General features: G+C 36.2%; 1 protein-coding gene across 2 annotated transcripts in view; it reads left to right on the top strand.

Moving 5' to 3' along the window:
• glceb (glucuronic acid epimerase b) overlaps window positions 1-20,283 on the top strand; it is a 74,624-nt gene that overhangs the window by 34,859 nt on the left and 19,482 nt on the right. The window contains exon 2 of one of the 2 annotated variants that reach the window (XM_073906002.1): window positions 2,626-2,783. The gene's annotated coding sequence lies outside the window, so the exon portion shown is untranslated. The remainder of the gene's footprint in view (window positions 1-2,625; window positions 2,784-20,283) is intronic. The other variant, XM_005168839.5, reaches the window with a different exon arrangement.

Below are 20,283 nucleotides of genomic sequence, written 5' to 3' on the forward strand. Positions count from 1 at the left end.
ATATATATATATATATATATATATATATATATATATATATATATATATATATATATATATATGTATGTGTATATATATATATATATATATATATATATATATATATATATATATATATATATATATATATATATATATATATATATGTGTGTATGTATGTGTATATATATATATATATATATATATATATATATATATATATATATGTATATATATATATATATATGTATATATATATATATATATGTATATATATATATATATATGTATATATATATATATATATATATATATATATGTGTGTATATGTACGTTTGGTACGGCATTCCAAGGTATGTTATAACCAGATAACAACTGCTGAGACTAATAACACAGGCTCATACCTGCTTGACTGTCATGCCAGCATGATCTCAAGGCAATTCATAACTTTTTGATTTGGCGGCTAATTCGTATTAATTTATTCTATCTCATTTATACAGGTTAGTACAATTTGCTTATTCCTCAATGACTGTTGGGTTTAGCAGTCGGGTTAGGTGCCACATATTTTTAAAACTGTTACGAATTAGCCACTAAACTGACAAAATGCCATCTTGTGACTGAATAATACATAACTTGATGTATGCTACATGCAGCCATTTTCATTTCTGTAAGCTTTGTATTTAAAGAATTAATAAACTATTACGTTTTAGAACAATGTCTATTTTTTGTGGCAAGAAATCAGGTGGTTAAAAGTAACTGTAAAGATGGTTGTTTTCACAGAATAAAAACATTTTAAAAAGGTCGATTTCAATCATGTTTTGTCTTCCAAAATACTTTTGTCTTCAGAGTTTTTTTTTCATCATTTTGTGATATTATAAAAAACATTTCCTGACATTCAATCAAATAGCTCAATTTAGATTTTATTATTATTATTTAATAGGAAAGGAATGCCATTCGCATTTTCTGCTTTTGCCAACTTATTAGTTAAATCCTAGTGTTAAGCTAATAAATGTTGAATCAGGCAACTGTTGTCACATTCAAGGTTCTGTTTTCTAAATCTTCTAAAGTCATTTGAAAATAAATTGGATTTGCTGCTCACAGAAAATTGTAACATTTGTCCGTTTTTTTTTTTTATACTAATGTTTGATTGAGTTAATTGTTCCGAAAGTAGCTTTGTGGACTGGAAAAACTATTTGTGTAATAAAACAGACTCAAATAAACAAGCAGTGCACATATCAGACATCACATACGATTTAAGCGATTACTATCAGTAGCCAGAGGAAGTGAACTGGCAAAGTGAGCTTTGCTCAAGTTTTCTCTGTTCTTGAGTTGTGCATGTGATGGCCACTGGGGTGATTTGAAAAGACTGTTTAATGTCACGCTTCTTTTGTCTGCAGCCCTCCTGTTTTTCTAGTCCGTCAGAGTATAACCTGAAGGAATTGCTAAATTACTAGGATTTCTTTTTTGAGCTTCTGTGATTTGGGGGTGACGGAAGGTATAAAAGAGGAAGCTTTTAATAGTAACTGCCTACAATGCCCTGCAGTCAGCCGCACGTAAATGAGGTGTTAACTAGCACTGACATGCTGAGATTTTGCTGCTGTGACTCCCAGACAGGCAACCTGAAGATCAGCCTCCGTGACTTTCGTTTAAGTAGATGTGCACTGAAAAGCATTAAATAATTTTTGCCATGAAAATGTGTGTTTTTGTTGCCTTTTAACGCCCTGCTTGACAGAATTGTCATAAATGATCTACACGTATCTAATCATTATTTGTTGTGACTGTTCGTTTTATACGCCATAACATTGTTACATGGTAATGAATGGGAGCTTTGTCAATGAGGCTTGTATCCGACAGAATGTTCTAAACTAGCAAATATCTGATTTAAGTGCTTCGTCAATACTCCCCATTTTATTAAAAAAGATCAATACCCTCTTTACGGTGTGATTTACTGCCGTTTTTAATTTAACAAGCCTCTCCTCGAGTGCTGGAGGACTGTTATGGTGGAGATTAATTGTGGGGTGAAGAGTTGCAGTCACTTTCCACACACTGTGGCTGATGGATCGTCACTATATTAACGACCGGGCTGTCGACAAGCCTGTAAATTCATCATGAATGCAATTACTAATATGTATTTGTTTCTCCTCCATCATTTATGGTCTATTTACGCTTGTAAGTCAGCGTTCCTTGACGTGCAAAGCGTACTTAACGCCTAGGCCAAATGTGCGGTGCCAGTTTCATTTTCACTCACAACAGATTTCATTTATGGATAACTGCCCAATTAACTTGGAGTTGATCTCACATCTATAACAGCACTGCCTTTGCCATTCATTTCGACCGAACAGTGAACTAAAACAACCGCCAACACCCTCAGATGAAATTTGATAATATATTTAATCTGTGGCTTGGATTACTTCTCCTCCTGTCTGCAATCAGATGTTTTGCCAGGAAGGGGATATGACATCGGGCAACCAATAAACAGGCTTAGCTGCTGTTAATAGATGATATCTGAAATTGGGCCACCACCTCAGAAGAGATAAGGACACTGTGATAACTGTCCCCAGGTTGCAGAAAATGGATTCATGGATTAGGCTCAGAGTTTGTTGAAAATACGGGAAAAGAAACCATTTTTATTTGACTTTCCCACAGCTTAACTGGACCAGAACATCATTGCTGTTTGTCTTTCCTCTGTTTCAGGTATGACAGACTGCTGAGCACATTTCTAAATGAACCGGAGCAGAGGATCTAAATTGTGGCATAGAGTGCAATGATGGTGCAGTCAGACCTTCACTGGTGATTGGAGCTGGGTAAGAAACCAGAACAGGGACTGTTATATACAAACCTAAATCACACTTGTGCTGTCTGTTCATTTTTGCTACACTGACAGTTTTGTTTCGACTTTTTATTTTTCAAAGCTGTAACCATACTTGACTTTTTTTTTTTTTTTTTTTACAATGATCAATGTTCCTCTCATTACTTTATTTTGATGCAACACATATTAAAAATGTGCAGATTATTGCAAGCACATTCTCTTTTTTTTTTTTTTTGTGACACAAGCAATGCCTTATTTGCGAATGAAATGAATCACCCTAAATTTTGTTTAAAGCCCTAACAAACAGATGGGGAATCAGTCTGAATTATTTGTTCAGTTCCCACTGAAATATTTGTTCAGTTTACACACATTGAATCATCTCACTTTGTCATTCAGAGTTATAACAACTAAAACAACATTTGATTTAAAGGATTTTGATGCTTGAGTACTTTTTGTATTGTTAACTTTTTTATGCTAGCTCCAGTAAATGTTAAGGAAGTGGATCATTGATTGAGTTGGGGTCAGTAATTAACAAATATGCTCTTATGCTTAAAACGCCTGCATTTATTTAGCAAAAATTACAATGTGAACTGTAATATTGAGACGTTGCAATTCAAATTGAATTTTATATATATATATATATATATATATATATATATATATATATATATATATATAGAGAGAGAGAGAGAGAGAGAGAGAGAGAGAGAGAGAGAGAGAGAGAGAGAGAGAGAGAGAGAGAGAGAGAGATTGATTGATTGATTGATTGATTGATTGATTGATTGATTGATTGATTGATTGATTTAACAAGGTACTGGAAATATTCCTCAAAGATTTTGGTGCATATTGGCATGATGGCATCACGCAGTTGAACAGATTTGTTGGTTGCACATCAATGATGCGAATCTCCTGTTTCACCACATCTCAAAGGTGCTCTATTAAATTGAGATCTGGTGTCTTGAGGCCATTTGAGTACAGTAAACTCATTTTCATGTTCAAGAAACCAGTCTGAGATGATTTGCTCTTTATGACATGGTGCATTATCCTGTTGGAGATCATAAGATAGGTACATTGTGATCAAAAAGGGATGGACATGGTCAGCAACAATACTCGGGTAGGCTGTGGAATTGACACGAAAAAATATCCCCCACACCCTTACACCACCACCAGCCTGAACTGTTGATACAAGGCAGGATGAATCAATGCTTTCACGTTGTTGATGCCAAATTTTCCATCTGAATGTCACAGCAGAAATCAAGCCTCATCAGACTAGGCAACGTTTTTCCAATCTTCTGTTTTCCAATTTTGGTGAGCCTGTGTGAATTGCAGCCTCAGTTTCCTGTTCTTAGCTAACAGGAATGGTAGCTGGTGTGGTCTTCTGCTGCTGTAGCCCATACGCCACAAGGTTGGACGTGTTGTGAGTTCAGAGATGCCCTTCTGCATACCTCGGTTGTAACAAGTGGTTATTTGAGTTACCATTGCCATTCTATCAGTTTGAACCAGTCTGGCCATTCTCATTCGACCTTTGGCATCAACAAAGAACTTACCTCCACAGAACTGCCACTCCATGGATATTTTCTTTCTTTCAGACCATTCTCTCTAAACCCTGGAGATGGTTATGTTTGAAAATCCCAGTAGATCAGCAGTTTCTGAAATACTCAGACCAGCCCGTCTAGCACCAACAAACATGCCATGCTCAAAGTCACTTAATTCACCTTTCTTCTATATTTTTTTTCTGGAGAAAGGCTTTTTTTGTTTTTATTTTGTCTAGAATAAAAGCAGGTTTAAATATTTTGAAACCCATTTTAAAGTCTATAATATTAGCCCCTTTAAGCAATATCTTTTTTGATTGTCTGCAGAAGAAACTACTGTTATACAATGACCTGTCTAATAACACTTATTAAGCCTTTAAATGTCACTTTAAGCTGAATACTAGTATCTTGAAAAATATCTAGTCAAATATAATGTACTGTCATCATGACAAAGATAAAATAAATCAGTTATTAGAAATGAGTTATTGAAACTATTATGTTCAGAAATCTTCTTTCCATTAAACAGAAATTGGGAGGAAAATGGTTGCTAATATTCAGGAGGGCTAATAATTCTGACTTCAACTGCATACATATAGTTATTTTCCACCCTGCAAAGGAAAGTGAAATAAATACAAAAGAATAAAAATTTTAAACAAACTGTGCTTTAAGCATCTTTACTGTAAGAAAAACATTTTAGCTACAAAAGTCTTTCAGTCAAGAGCAGAGAGGCATGTTCGCCATTTGTTGTTTGAATAATAATTATAAAAACAGGCGGCAGAAGGATTATCGCGCGCTGCCTCTTTAATGGTTTCTCTTTCATGTCTTTTGATCCTCAACTCGTTTGTTTACGACACAAATGAGGGTTAATATGAATAATCACTAAACACCGTGTTTTGACACCTATTTGACCATTAAAGCGCTCATGTTAAGATGACTTTAGATGTGTGGGCACTACTTGTCTCAGTGTGCGAGTGAGACTGAATGAAAACCGCATGCTTCTGTTCTGTGTGTGCCCGGCACACAAAATTATGTGGTCTTTCGCGCTTTTAAGAGCAACACGTGTACAACTGGAACGGGGGCGGTAAATTATGCAATAATCGTTTATCTCGATTAATGGTTTTTCATAATCGTTAGAAGCCAAAATCGAAATCGGATTTTCGATTAATTGCTAAGCCCTACTTTCTTCCCCATTCTTATGCTCAATTTGAACTGCAACAGATCGTCTTGACCATGTCTACATGCCTAAATGCATTGAGCTGCGGCCAAGTAATTGGCTGATTAAAAATGTATAATAACAAGCAGTTGGACAGGTGTACCTAAGAAAGTGGCCAGTGAGTGTATATCTTTATTACAATGTTTTTCAAGACTTCAACCACTTACAGTATAAGCAGAAGCAACCGAGCTTAGCCCAGTATTTGCAATACTAGTGGAAAAGGAGAAAAACAAAACAACACATCATCTTTATGTACCACACTCTAAAATATTACTGGGATACATCCAGTGGATACAGAGCTAATAGACAGCTACTTTTACATTTACATTTAGTCATTTAGCTGACGCTTTTATCCAAAGCGACTTACAAATGAGGACAAGGAAGCAATTTACACAACTATAAGAGCAACAATGAATAAGTGCTATAGGCAAGTTTCAGGTCTGTACAGTCTAAGAAGGAAAGTATTAGTAATATTTTAGTAATTTAGAATTTTTTTTTTTGTAATTTTTTAGTAAAATTTTAGTAAAAATTATTATTTATTTTTTTTTGAGTACAGTTAGTGGTATATCCAGAGATGCAATTGAAGATTAGGAAGTGAAGTGGAGACTAAATAGTTGAGTTTTTAGTCGTTTCTTGAAAACAGCGAGTGACTCTGCCGTTCTGATGCAGTTAGGGAGTTCATTCCACCAACTGGGCAGATTGAGCATGAGCGTTCGCGAAAGTGATTTCTTCCCTCTTTGGGATGGAACCACGACGCGACGTTCATTCACAGAACGCAAGTTTCTGGAGGGCACATGCAGAAGTGAGAAGTGAGAGCAGATAAGGAGCAAGGCCAGAAGTCGCTTTGTACGCAAACATCAGAGCTTTGAATTTGATGCGAGCAGCAACTGGCAGCCAGTGCAAACGGATGAGCAGCGGAGGTGTGTATTTTAGAAATGTAACATCATGTTAGAAATGGTCAAATAATCATTTTGCCATTAATCTTATGCCATCCTTTCAATGAGTGAATGAAAGTATCTAGATGGTCTAGTGACTTTGAATGAAGGACTAATTGTCCAACTGTAGCCCTGATCCAAACTCGCAACTTGTATATTAAACTACCCTTAGCCAAACATTTATTGGATTATAACTGAATAAAATTTATTTTTTTTGTATTAAAATCACTATTCACTGACATTTGTTCATTTTATATGCCATAACATTATTACATGGTGATGAATGGGAGCTTTGTCAATGAGGCTTGTATCCAACAGGATGTTCTAAACTGGCAAATATCTGATTTAAGTGCTTCATCAATACTATCCATTTTATTAAAAAAAAAAATCAACCCTTGACCAAAAATGTATTGGATTATAACTAAAGTGGTACATTGCTTGTATAAAATTCACTGTTAGCACTCTTTGAAAATATAGCCAAAGCCCAGAAACTAAATAACTGACGGAGTGTAATTTATGTATTAGATATCTAAGATACATAATAAGGCACTTTGCACAAATGAAGCAGGAGTGGATTTAGACATAAGTCTGCGAAGAAAAGGCTTTTTATATCTCCTCATTACTCAGTCAGGACAACACCTCAGATATGTTAAAATGTGATGGTTTGATCTGATTGAAGTTTAAGCCTCATATCATGTCAAATCATCCATGCAAGGCAGCGTATCCCAGTCTGTCTTGTTTCACTTGCTCTATCACTCTTTAACCTGATCTAAGGTTCAGCTCCTCTATACTTTTAAAGCAAAGAAAACAATGAAAGCGATTAAACCAATGGAATTCTGCTGAAATATGCAGGCAGCTTGTATTCGCTTGTATCCAGTCTGCACTCCCATATTCAACACAACATTTTGTCCCACGTCTGGATTAGATGCATGTAAAAGTGACTGCAGTCTGTTTGCTAGTAATGTTTGTGTGTATGTGTGTGTGTTGGGGTCATAATGGCTCTGTCAGATGGTTTGCTTCTCCTGTCTTCATTTTACGAGAAGTGTTTAATCCCCCCGTTGGCCGTAAGATCGTAAGCTTTTTGGTAATATAACAGCTCTAATCCCCTGACTGCTGATGAATTGGATGAGGAGCATTACCTTCAAAGCAATTTCTCTGTTCACCCACTGCAAGAAGAGCTAGGCCTATAAACACTGGTTTATCACATAGGCTAGTTTAAATAGACCATTTACCAGTAAATTTGATTTGGTCAGGGCATTTGTTTGATTTTGATTTTGTCATATTTAAAAATGTGTTTTAAAGAGACCAAACAATACATAAACTATAAAGTTTTAAAAATTTCTACTATTATTGTGATTTTGATTTACTTTGTCAGTTCATTTTAAGCTGTGTTTTGAATAACATGTCCTGCGTTGAAGCTCTTAAAACTGTCTGGAATCAGATTTGTAAAATAATCTTCTATAGGATGGTCTGGTATATGCCTCAACACAAACGGGCAACCATTAAATAGGCTTAACTGGTGTGAATAGATCATATCTGACAATTGAAACGCCACCTCAGAAGAGATAAGGACCCTGCGATAAATGTCCCAAGGCTCCAGATAATGTTTTTAGTGAGGTTCTTTATGGATTGTATATATTTCTTTTTCATTTTAATCAAATTAGATTATTTTCTATTAAATTAACTGAATTAATAATAATGTGATCATTTAGCAATTATAATATAATCTAATACAATACATTACAATACAATATATAATATACTATAATAAAATATAATATAACCTATTGTGATTTGGACTGTGGGGGGAAACCGAAGCATCCAGAGGAAACCCACATTAAAATGGGGAGAACATGAAAACATGAAAACTCCTCACAGAAATGTCAACTGGCCCAGCCGGGACTCGAACCAGGGACCCTCTGTCTGTGAGACGACAGTGCTAACCACTGATTTGTGGCTTCATACATTATTTAATTTAACGGTAGGTTACACATTATAACCTCTTCTTCCACATGACAAGTTCCAAAATCTCTACGATGTTTTGTACTACTCCAATCAAGTAAAGAAAACATTTAAAAAAAAAAATAATAATAATTTATATATATATATATATATATATATATATATATATATATATATATATATATATATATATATATATATATATATATATATATATATACGTACATAAGATGTATTACCTAAAATCCCCTAAAATATAAAATATTATTGAGCTAAAATAAATAAAAAAAGCCAGGGTTAACTGCCTCTAAGCAGTAACAGACAGTTAAAAACGTTTATGAATGAAGGGAATGCACTTTACAATCCCATTAGCTTCATTGACACATTAGCATAGTATTCTATGGTTTTAGGGCACCCAGAGATACTTTATGAAAAAAAAAAAAAAACTACACCAACTTCACTTCACTGATGAATGTCCTTGAAGTGTTCTTCACTTGACAGTCACCTACATTTTCAAAATATGTGGAGCACAAGATAAGCTGCATATTTTATTCTTGCCTATTCACCTCAAGAAGTTGTTTTAAAAAAACATGCCAGATAAAAACATCATGCAGATTTCGTCCATGACCCCAATCTGCATTTCCGGCAACTTTAAGCCTCAGAATCTTTTTGTTGTATTGTGTATTAGGAGTAAATAATGTAAATATAGTGAGGAAGGAAGTAAGGTGTATTTATATATTGTATTTATTGTGTATGGCCATACACCCAAAGCGCTTCCTAATCATGAGGGGGCTCTCTCCACTCCACCACCAAATGTAGCATCCACTTGATGCAACGGCAACCACAGGACAACGGCGCCAGTGCACTCGCCACACACCAGCTATAGATGGAATGGAAGTGCCATGGGATTTTTAAAGACCACAGAGAGTCAGTATTCCAGTTTAATATCTCATCCGTAAGACTACGCTCACTGGAAATAAGGTGTCCCCTTTACTATACTGGGGCATTAGGACCCACACAAACCACAGGTTGAGCACCCCTGCTGGCCTCACTAACATCACTTCCAACAGCAACCTAGTTTTGCCATGTAGTCTCCCATCCAGGTACTGACCAGGCTCAGCCCCGCTCAGCTTCAATGAGTAACGGGTCTTGGGCTGCAGGGTGATACGCCTGCGGCTGATTCATAGATATAGATTCATATTGATCGCGCACAATTCCTTCCAGTGGTCTATAGTGTTGCTACTAATTAGATTCAAATAGAAGCTCCCATTAATTGCATTCATGTAAAAGCCAAAGTTATTTCTTCCGAGACCCTGTTGATGGAACAGGTGTGTTGATTAGATCACGACTCGCAGCCAGAAGGAGATCCTTGTAACATCTGCTCTTTGATCATCTTGCCTTGCCAGCTATAAACTCTGGATTTGCACTGTGGCAGAAGAGTAAATAGCACTGTACCGCAGTTTAATATCAGATCAAACATGCAATGCGCTTGGGCTCTAGTGCCTCTGATTGGCTGTGTTTTACCCGTGCTCCCCTGGTGTTTTTCTAAAATGAAGGGGTAATTTTCAGACTTGACCCCAGATGTGTATTACACCTGCATACATTCTGTGCGTGTCCTCTATAACTGCCGTTTTGCTGATACAGAAGTTCTCCCATGCTCCGCTGTAATGAGAATTAGACTAAATTACATCCACTGCATTATTATTAGCCTAGCCTGTCATCTAGGCTTATTATGGGCTGCATCTGTTACACAGGGGGGAATCCTTCTTATGTCCCTCTGGCAATATCTTTTTCGCTAATGAGCCTAATAATGTACTGTAGCTGTTTCACACTAGAACAGAAGGGATCGAGGTGTTTTTGTTTCGTCCGTTTACTTTTTAAATTTGTCTGCACCCATTCACTAGCTGCCAGGTCTGGTATCTGTTATAATGCACCTTCTGAAGCTGCAGATTGCCCTTGATTTGTCCCCAGGCTGATCAGCGGTTCAGAGCAGAGGAAATGTCCAGAGTTTAGTTAGATCTAACACACCTGAGCTCAAACACATGGCTTGATTCTCAGTGCTGCCCAGAGGGAAACACATCTTGGCCTTGTGTCAAAGCAACATTTGCCAATCCAGGCTCATTGGAAATATGTGCCCAGGGATACATCTTTGAGAACTGAGAAACATTTCACTGGGCTAGACATACTGGCAGGTTTATTTTTCACATATTCACTTGGGCTGCCATGTACATTTTTCACAATCTCAAATACATTACTAGGGCATGTTTTCTCATATGTTTTTTATTTTATTTTTAAAATCTGTTTGAGGCCGCTGTGTACATTTCTGCCCATCTTAATGTCCTTCTAGTGTTTGTCTATGAGAGAAGTTGGTCAGCTTGTCTTGCATAATGGACCCGTTTCATATTTCTGTTTTTTTTTCAGCAATAGACGTTGTCATAGCTGGGTAAACTTAGAGTGCATTAAATGGGCAAGTGAAAATAATATATTTTTTTCACAATTCTATTTACTCTAATAATAAAAGGAAAAACTCAAAGATGGTGTTGTCAAGACTTTCAAAAAAAGGATAAGACAATTATGTGAGGCTGATGATGACAGCCAGAAGAGAGAACAACCTCAAATGTACTGTTCTGCCCTTAGACAGTGTTAGAAACACCTCTAATCGCATGAGCGGTGATTAGTTTTTTTTTTTTTATATAATTTCATGCAAAGATGTTGTAAAACATACATAAATACATATCAATGTACATACGCTTTCTATTTAAATCAAAATATTAAAAACTTCAAGGATTTAAGAGGCTGATTACCATTAAACACATCATAAGTCTTGTGAAAATGGTCCATATATCAGCTTGAAATCGACTGACCCACCCACCTCTTTCCCTAAACCCAACTGATAATCTTTTCAAAAGCAGTCATTTGCCTCACTTAAACCCCAGAATAAATGGGTAAACACTCATTGGTATCACCCTGTAGCATTGATTTTATTCACAAAATGCAACCATGTGTACCTGCGAGCACATTACTCGGTTCTCAAAAATGTGGCCCTGGGCACATATTCTCTATGAGCCTCTGTTGAACCTGTTTTTGTTTGTTATCTCATGTTTTTTTTTTTTTTTTTTTTGTTGAACAATTTTAGAAAAGAGGATTGTATTAAACATATTGTTTTCTTGTTGTTGTGAAATATTATATTGAAAGGAAGCTAAAATTGTCTCAACATGAGCTATAACTTCTTTAAATCTGTTTGTTTTTGTATTTTTTTTATATTTTACATGTAATCATTTGGCAGACACTTTTCGTCAAATTGACTTACAACTAAGGACAATGGAACAATCTAAGCAACAAAAATACATATAACAATGACGTGTCTTTTATTGTCCTCATTTATTACAATGTACTATACAATAAGTAGTCATTAAATGCATCTTTGAACACCAGCTCATAGAAACACTTGTTTAACTCTATATTATTTATTTTTTCCCACCACTATCGTTAATGTATATGTCTGTGTCACAAGAGGAATGCTAATTCTATAAATTAAGATACTTGATATACCATTATTAGCAATTATTGAGGTAGATACAGCTCCAAAAACCTCTGAGAGAATAATGCGCCATTAATGCGGGGACAGATGGTAACGGCTCACACAGTTTTTGCCTTTTACTTTCAGTAGTGAATAATTGACTATGGTTTGAGACTCCTTCACCAGCTTAACTGTCCTGCAATGTTTGCATATTGCATGAGTGATATCCATAGACTTGTTTTGTCTGAAGTATTCCTCACAACGTGACATTTTCTTCAACTCCATCTCCTTTTTTGCCTGCAGATTGATGGATGTTTATTCTCATTTTCCAAAATAGTTTAACAAATAAATAATTAAATTTGAGTAAATAAATGAGAGAATTGTTTATAATATTGTACATCAGTACAAATGATGCTGATGATAGGACAATATGGTTAATGCATACAATACAAAAGGCTAGATTGTCTAAACAAAGCAAATTATTGAGAACACAGTCCCATGAAAGTTGCAATGGGTGTAAAGTTTTGCAATTGATCTACTGACGATGTTCAATTTAAAGAATACAGAGGCAGCAGCTCATTTCCATAATGAACAACACAATGTACCAAGTGCAAATTAGATTGCAAGCCAATGATAATCAGATGCATATGATCTTCTAACAACAACACAGGCACAGAATGGGTTAAGACATACTTGTTTTGCTGTAAACTGAGTACCACAAAGTAGTAAATCATGCTGATGATTCATTTTAAAACTCTCTTCCCATAAGTTTTCTATTTGACTGGGAAACCCCTACAAAATAAGATCATCTGCAAAAATAACTCCGTCAACGCCTTTTCATCACTAATGTTTTAGTTCGGCTTTGTAGTATATTTTTTATGGCAAAAGAGGGTGTACATTGGCTTAAGCTCTCCCTGTGTTTATGCTAAATGCATAAAATCTCTATTTTGTTGTCTGACAGGCAGTGGTGTAAGGTAACTAATAACAAATAATCCAATTACTGTAATCAAGTAGTTTTTCTCAGGAATTGTATTGTGAATTTTTTTCTTTTTTTTTTTTTACACAAATGTGTACTTTTACTTTTCCATTGATTATATTTTTAGTGCTGTGCTACAGTTTTAGTAGTTTCCTTCAACCTGCAGTCACTACTTTATTTTTCTTGCCTATGGGGATTAGAAAAATCAGTCATGTGATTCCTGTTCAATCAAATCGCACATACCGTAGAAGGAAAATCGCATCATAATGAACTACCTCAAGACATGTCACTATAATTGCAACAGTTTGTAAGCATTCAAAGTGTCCAAAAAGATGTCCAAAATCTTTACGCGCATTGACCCAGAGACTGTTTAGATGCATGTCAGTGATGAGAAGATGATTGATGTTTACTGAATGATGACTGAAATGGAACAGGACGTCAACATAACGTCCGATTGATGTCGAACCTTAACTTCATGGGGACTTTGCATTTTGTTTGGAAATGAAAATCGGGTTTGACGTCAGAACTCAATGTCAGGCCAACGCCAACATCATTGTCTGATGTCAAACCTAAAACCAACCAAATATCAACGTCTAATGATGTTACAGCTTTTTTTGATGTTACCACTTTTACGTCTATCAGACGTTGTATTTTGGTTGCCATACCTGATGAATAAATGTCAGTATTTGACATCAATATGACGTTGGTTTAAGATGTTGATCTTGATCTCGATTTTGGTCACTTTTTAACAACCTAAAATCAACCAAATATCTACGTCATTTGACGTCGTTATTGGACATCAAAATAACGTTGTCCTTAGATGCTGGCTTGATGTTTAATTTTGGTCGCCTGATATTACAACCTAAATCTAACCCAATGTTAACATCATATGAGAGACGTTGTGAGCCTGCTGAGCAATGACTAAATGCACTACAGAATTTTACGTTTACACACACATGCACAAATTACATGTAAACGCATCAGCTTTTATCAGCGTTAAACTCACTACTGTTGAGTACCTTTAAAAGGGCTACTTATTACTCATATTTTGAGTAAAATTTACAACAGATACTTTTACTCTACCTGCACTACATTTTTAGGCAAGTAGTAGTACTTTTACTTAAGTATAATTTTACAGTACTCTTTCCAGCACTGCTTACAGGTAATTGTGATATTTGTTGCATCATTAACATTTTTGCTATTTTAATGATTTTGCCTTAATGACTAAAGAATCAACTCAAGTTGACAGTTGAGCCCTCACCCCTTGCCCTGTTATCAAAGTTTGATTCAGGCTTTTAATGTAACCAGTGATTTCTGTTATGCTAACAATTTTCTGCAGCTGTTTGCATGAAGTTTGTTAATAGCCATCTCCAGTTTCAGCCGAGTGACGAAAGACTTCAGCATGGGTGTAACTGCCCTTCTGGGTCTTGCTCTTCTTTTCTAGAAGCCATATTGTGCATGATCAAAATCCCTCTGGAGACTTACTTATTTCCTTCCTGTGTTTGGCTGGAGATGTAAGAGCCAGCACAAGAGCTCATTTTTAGAGGTATTCTTTGATTAATATGTTGTGCAATAAAGCAGGAAATCGTATTCCCTGTGGCATTTCAAAATGTGGATGGATTCCATTTAACCCTTATTAAGTTTCCAAAAATAGGTCTCAGATTCTGTCTTCTGTTTCTTTCACCGCCAAACACTTGTCACAAAGCCTTTTTTGGTTCAACAGAAGTTTCGTAGTGGATTAAGCATGCACATTAGTAAATACCCTGTGGTAAGATTTGTCACTTTGTTTGCGCCGCTAAGATATTCCTAATTCTAAAGCCAATATTGAAGATTTCTTTCTCTTTAGTAGAATTGATTCTGATTACCATAACTTGCATATTAAAATCTGTACCGTTAAAAGGAAGAAAGAAAAAGGAGCTCCAGTGGGGCTCCATCTCTTCTCGCCATTGTCTGGTGTAGCATGAAGAGCCCGTGGCAGGCCAGAGTAAGGAGGACAGGCGTTCAGTCTCGGGAGCAGGTCTGTGTGGGTTGTGGTGACAAATGAGCTGAAAGCTTGGTATTCATTGCACCCAGCTCTCCTGTGCCAGCCCTGTCCCCCCTTCACTGACAGCCTTTCATGTGTCAACAATACCTCACACTGTTTCCTGAGCTCAAGGTGCATGCAGAGGACGGCAGCCTGGGATTGTGTAGCCTAAGGCTGGACGGTGAGATCGTACAGCATATACCTTGCTATCATAGACATGTCAGCCCATAGAGATTTTATAACATGGTTACAAAAGTAATGGAGAGACTTTTATAATCTAGTTGATACATTTGCAGGAGAAACAATGCTTGTTTTTGTTTACACCTGATAACAAAACACAGCAACGCAGAGTTGTGCACCACCAAACAGGTCAAGACGAGAGGAATTTTATCAGTGTTATAGGTGTAAACCTTTTTAAAGATAGCATGTAATGAATATGGAAGATATTTTGGGCTGACTTATAATGGCTGTCATTGTGTCATTAGCTCAGTGATGTCATTTTAAATGCAAAGTTGACTTTGTTTGTGATGTCTTTGACATCTTGACAAAACCAAATACATGGAACAAAATGGATTTGTCATTTTAAAAATGTTCAGTAAAATTATATATAAATAATTTTAGATATCTAATTATTCATTAATAATTAATGACATTTAAATTACAAATGTAATTTTTGCCACTGTTGTGGTCAAGAAAAATATTATGATCTCCCATTGTAGTCAGGACATCGTTTTAGAGTTCCTATTTGCAGGACAAATAGAATTAGAAATTCTTTTATAATGGTGGCCAATAAGTTATTTAACAAGTCCTGCACCTAAAAAATGATGTATTGTATGTTGTGGGGTAATGTGTACATAAAACTTTGCCTGTGTTACGGCACAGTCTGAAATATTTGACGCTGTAAAAACACATGACACTGTTATAATGGCCTTACAAAATTTCCCTAATCATGTATAGGGATATTTTACAGTTTGAACACAAAAAAATTCCTGTCTGTCAGATGAAGAAGAGCCGGAGTCAGAAATTCAAATCAATAAAGTTTATTGAAGGTAATTTGCAGTTTCATCAGCAGAAGCCAACTTCAACACTTGCAAATGAGGCCGCTCTGCTTACAATCACAAATCAACAACAATTATACTCTTACACCACCTTTTCACTGCACACGACAAGGGACAAAAAGGAGACAACTAGGATCTGATTTGAACTGTTGATCCGTTAAAATATTTGATCTCCTGCTACTAGACTGTATGTGACTGGCCGACTGGATGTGATGTATTCCAGTGTTGATCAAGGAGGTCCAAGCATGCGAGATGAGAATTTTTTTTTTTTCTCATCTCATAGATTTTTGAATCAGAAAAAGGTCTATATTAAAAAACAATTCTATTCATAAATGAGTAATAAAAATATATTATTGTTTTTTTAATCTTGTCTCCACATTCCCTCAAAGTTCTAGGACCGGACACCACCGCGAGAATCAGCCACAAGGAGGTGTATTCCGACAGTCATGTCCGAATGTTATGTGAAGTGGAAAGGCGGCTTTACATAACGTCATTTGTATAGGTGTTTTAACCTGATTGATTAAAGCACAGAAAGACTTTCCACGTGGGTGCGTGCGTACAACTCTGAGTGATATCTCAAGCATACAATCATTAGACAGCAACTAGGCTGTTTAGAGCTGACCCCAGACCTGTGAAAGGATCCACAATTGAATAGGACACGCACACATTCAAAATACACTTTGTTTCTTACCCAAGGCTGAGTGTACTCTCAGCCGTCTTTATCAAAACTGGTTAAAAACCAGTGTAATCTACATTTAGGCTGCTATATCCTCACTAAACAAAGTCTGTCTTGAATAAAAAGCAAAATCACTTTAAACTAAATTAATAATAATAATAATAATAATAGTAAAATCACTTTAGACAGTATTAGCACAAAGCAGAACAAATGGCAAAACAGTTGTTTTCAATCATCAAGCCCTTCAATTTCACTTAAGAGGTCTCCATGACCTGTGACCTGATTTGGTGGCTCCTAAAATAGTTACAAAGAGACAGGCAAATGCACTGGACATTCTTATATTAAGCAATGTGTTAACTTTATTTATTTATCAAAATCATTTCAAGATTAAATACTGATTTAAATAATCATATTAATGAAGTAATGAGAAAAAGGATAAACCTTGATCCTTGCTTGAGACTGAAATCTGAATCCATCACGTTTACTTCAAGTTGTTATAAAGACATCTAAAAAATGTCATTTAAAAGGATATATCTGAACTAAGGACGTCTAATGACAGTTGCCATATGCATGCATACATTCTTATTCATATTCATGATGTGTCATGATTTAAAAATGATTCATGAGAGTTTGATCAAGTAAAGTTTTCTAGATGACTGTTCTACTGCTCATCAATAGTGGCGTGCATTAGATGAAAGAGCAGCTCATGAATCAGCATGATGAGGATGCAGATGGGGCGTGGCCAGTGTCAGGGCGTCTCGGCGACACAGACAGCGCTAAGCACATTTTGATGGCTCTCCCTCTGCTGAGATGGATGTGTTTGTTTTGAATTCAGTTTTAGAGAGCACTGCGTTTACTAAGTCAGCGCAACCCTGCTTTCCTCAAAGGAGCCGATCGGCCACAGCTGTAGCTATGGGGACAGCACATTGTTAAACCTCATTCAACCCTGACTCCTTTTACCAGCCGTAAGCCTCTCCATGAAAAGCCATTTTCTTAAATCTAGCGTAGTATGATGCTCCCTAGGACGTGGTGTACTCTTCCTTTAAGTCCGCTGTGCCACTTGTTCAGAGAAGGGATTACATCCGTGTTCCTCCTGTTTTTAGTTTGATCTCTGGATTATACCGAGCTCAGCCATATCTCCTGCATATTAGTGGATTTGAATGCAAATTATCCTTGTACACAGATGCGCCCCGCACTGCGGTGGGCCGCCTGATCCAGATGCTCCATCAGGGAGGCTTGATCAGGTGCTCTGTGTTAGGATTCAGACAGCACTTTCCCGTGCATGTCCCGAATCTCAGAGTAACAGCGTGTGAACTGTTCCTGCGAAAGCCAAAAAGATCAAATTATTTATAGCCTCAGCAAATGAGATGAACTGCTTATCTTTCAAGGTGCAGTCAGACGACGCTACTCTGCTCTGAACAACGTGGGGAAGACGGAGTAAAGGGGGGAGAGATTAGAAAGGGATGGAGCACAGGTCTGTGCAAACTCTACAAAGAGGATTAAACTGGGAAGATTGGCGGAAAGAATGATTCAGTTGCCCTGATCTGTTGGAGTAGGGAATATTTCTGGACTGTATGTAATCATGTTTCCACCTACAAATGTAGGCCACATATGTATGGCTACTATTCATCACGCCTGGGCTTCTTTTGCTCGGTTCGTTAAATATGGCGTGTGACACTACGTTTGGGTTGATGGATTGATGTGTTTTTGTTCTCCATTGACCTTAGTCTTAGCTTTAGCTTCACAGTGGTGCAGACTGCTAATGATGCCATTGGCGTGTTGTCCATGCCAAACCCAGTTCAGTAATTATCTGTAGTGAGAAGCAGTGCTGTTCTGCTTATTGATTTTTATTCTTTCCGGGGAAGCTAACATGCCAGAGAGAGCAGAGATGATATGAGTGAGAGGCTGCTGATTTGCGTTGAGCTGTGTTTACAAAGTTAATGTGATTCTCTCCCTAGTTCAGAAACCGCAGTAGCAGAATATGATTTGTGAAAGAGACGAGATGTTTTGAGAATATTGAATTCTTTCATTTCTGTTCTGCTTATCACTATTGTAAAAACAGTAGTCACTGTAGAAACTACTGTTAGGTTTTGCATGTACCTATTTTTATCAAATGTTGGGGTGTTGCATCAGAAATGATGGATGGAAAACTAAAATGTGAATGACATTTCCCAAATGTGCCTAATATAAGACTTCTACATTTGCTTGGGTAGATGCATTGTTTTTATATAGTAAGGTGTACATAATCCCCTGTGAAGAGTTTTCTTACATGGTCCTAGAGGTGCATACATAATTAATGGCGTTTGTTTCAGTAGGTCATTTGAATGAATTATTTTACAATAATCATTGTATAGCATTTCAAAAGTATTTTTTAAATGTTGTATAGTTTGGCAATGGAAATGGTTTACTGTCTTCCATGTTTTCCATTGAATCTGAAATAAAATATATATTGTATGAAAACTGGCCAAGTACTGTTTGGGGTTACTTCAGGGGAAATGCAGTTGCGTTCCTCAAAGTGTAAGGTCATTACTTTTTTGACTTTGACACGTAGGGCTATTTTGCTAAAATGGAAGGATTCTCATCCTCCCACTCATTCTCAGTGGATTAGAGAAACTATGTCTTGTGTTTATTTGGAAAAATCAGGTTTTCATTAAGAGGGTCAGAGGGGGAATTTTTTTAAGATGTGGCAACCTTTTATTGATTATGTGGAAAATCTCAAATAATTTGATTTTGCTTTACATATGGTATGTATGGTTATATGTTTGTATTTTTTATATTTATTTATTTATTTATTTATTTTTATTATTTGTTGTTGTTGTTGTTAATATTTCTTTGAATCTGAACTTACATGTACAATTGTATATTTGTTAATTTTCGGCTAATGTGAGCACTATCCCGCTGTTGGGTTGGTATGGGTCTGGGGTTTGTATTGTTCTTTCTCATTTGAAAAACTGAAAATCAATAAAAAAAAATATCTAAACCAAAAACCTGACCAAGTAATAAAATCTACCAAAGCATGCAACCAAACGTGTAACAAGATTACTAAAACTGAAACTAAATTTAAAATGAAGCTAGTTCAAATTTTTGATAAATTCTGTAATAGTAAATATACCAGAATGAGACTTCTGTCTCCACACTTTAGTATACAGTGCATCCGAAAAGTATTGATAGCGCTTCACTTTTTTATGTTACAGCCTTATTCCAAAATGGATTCAATTCATTTATTTCCTCAAGTTTCTACACACAATATCCCATAATGACAATGTGAAAAAAAGATGTTTTGAAATTGTTGCAAATTTATTAAAAATAAAAAACCTGAAAAATCACATGTACAAAAGTATTCACAGCCTTTGCTCAATACAGCCTCAAGCCTTTTTGAACTGTGAAGCCACTCCATTGATATTTTGGCGCTGTGTTTTGGCTCATTGTCCTGCTGGAAGACGAACCATCGCCCCAGTCTGAGGTCAAGAGCACTCTGAAGCAGGATTTCATTCAGGATGTCCCTGTACATTGCTGCATTCATCTTTCCATCTATCCTGACTAGTCTTCCAGTTCCTGCTGAACTCCGGTTAAGCTGCTGAAACATCTCAAGAATGATCA

The sequence above is a fragment of the Danio rerio genome, chromosome 7 (genome assembly GCF_049306965.1).
Source record: "Danio rerio strain Tuebingen ecotype United States chromosome 7, GRCz12tu, whole genome shotgun sequence".
NCBI classification, from domain to species: domain Eukaryota; kingdom Metazoa; phylum Chordata; class Actinopteri; order Cypriniformes; family Danionidae; genus Danio; species Danio rerio.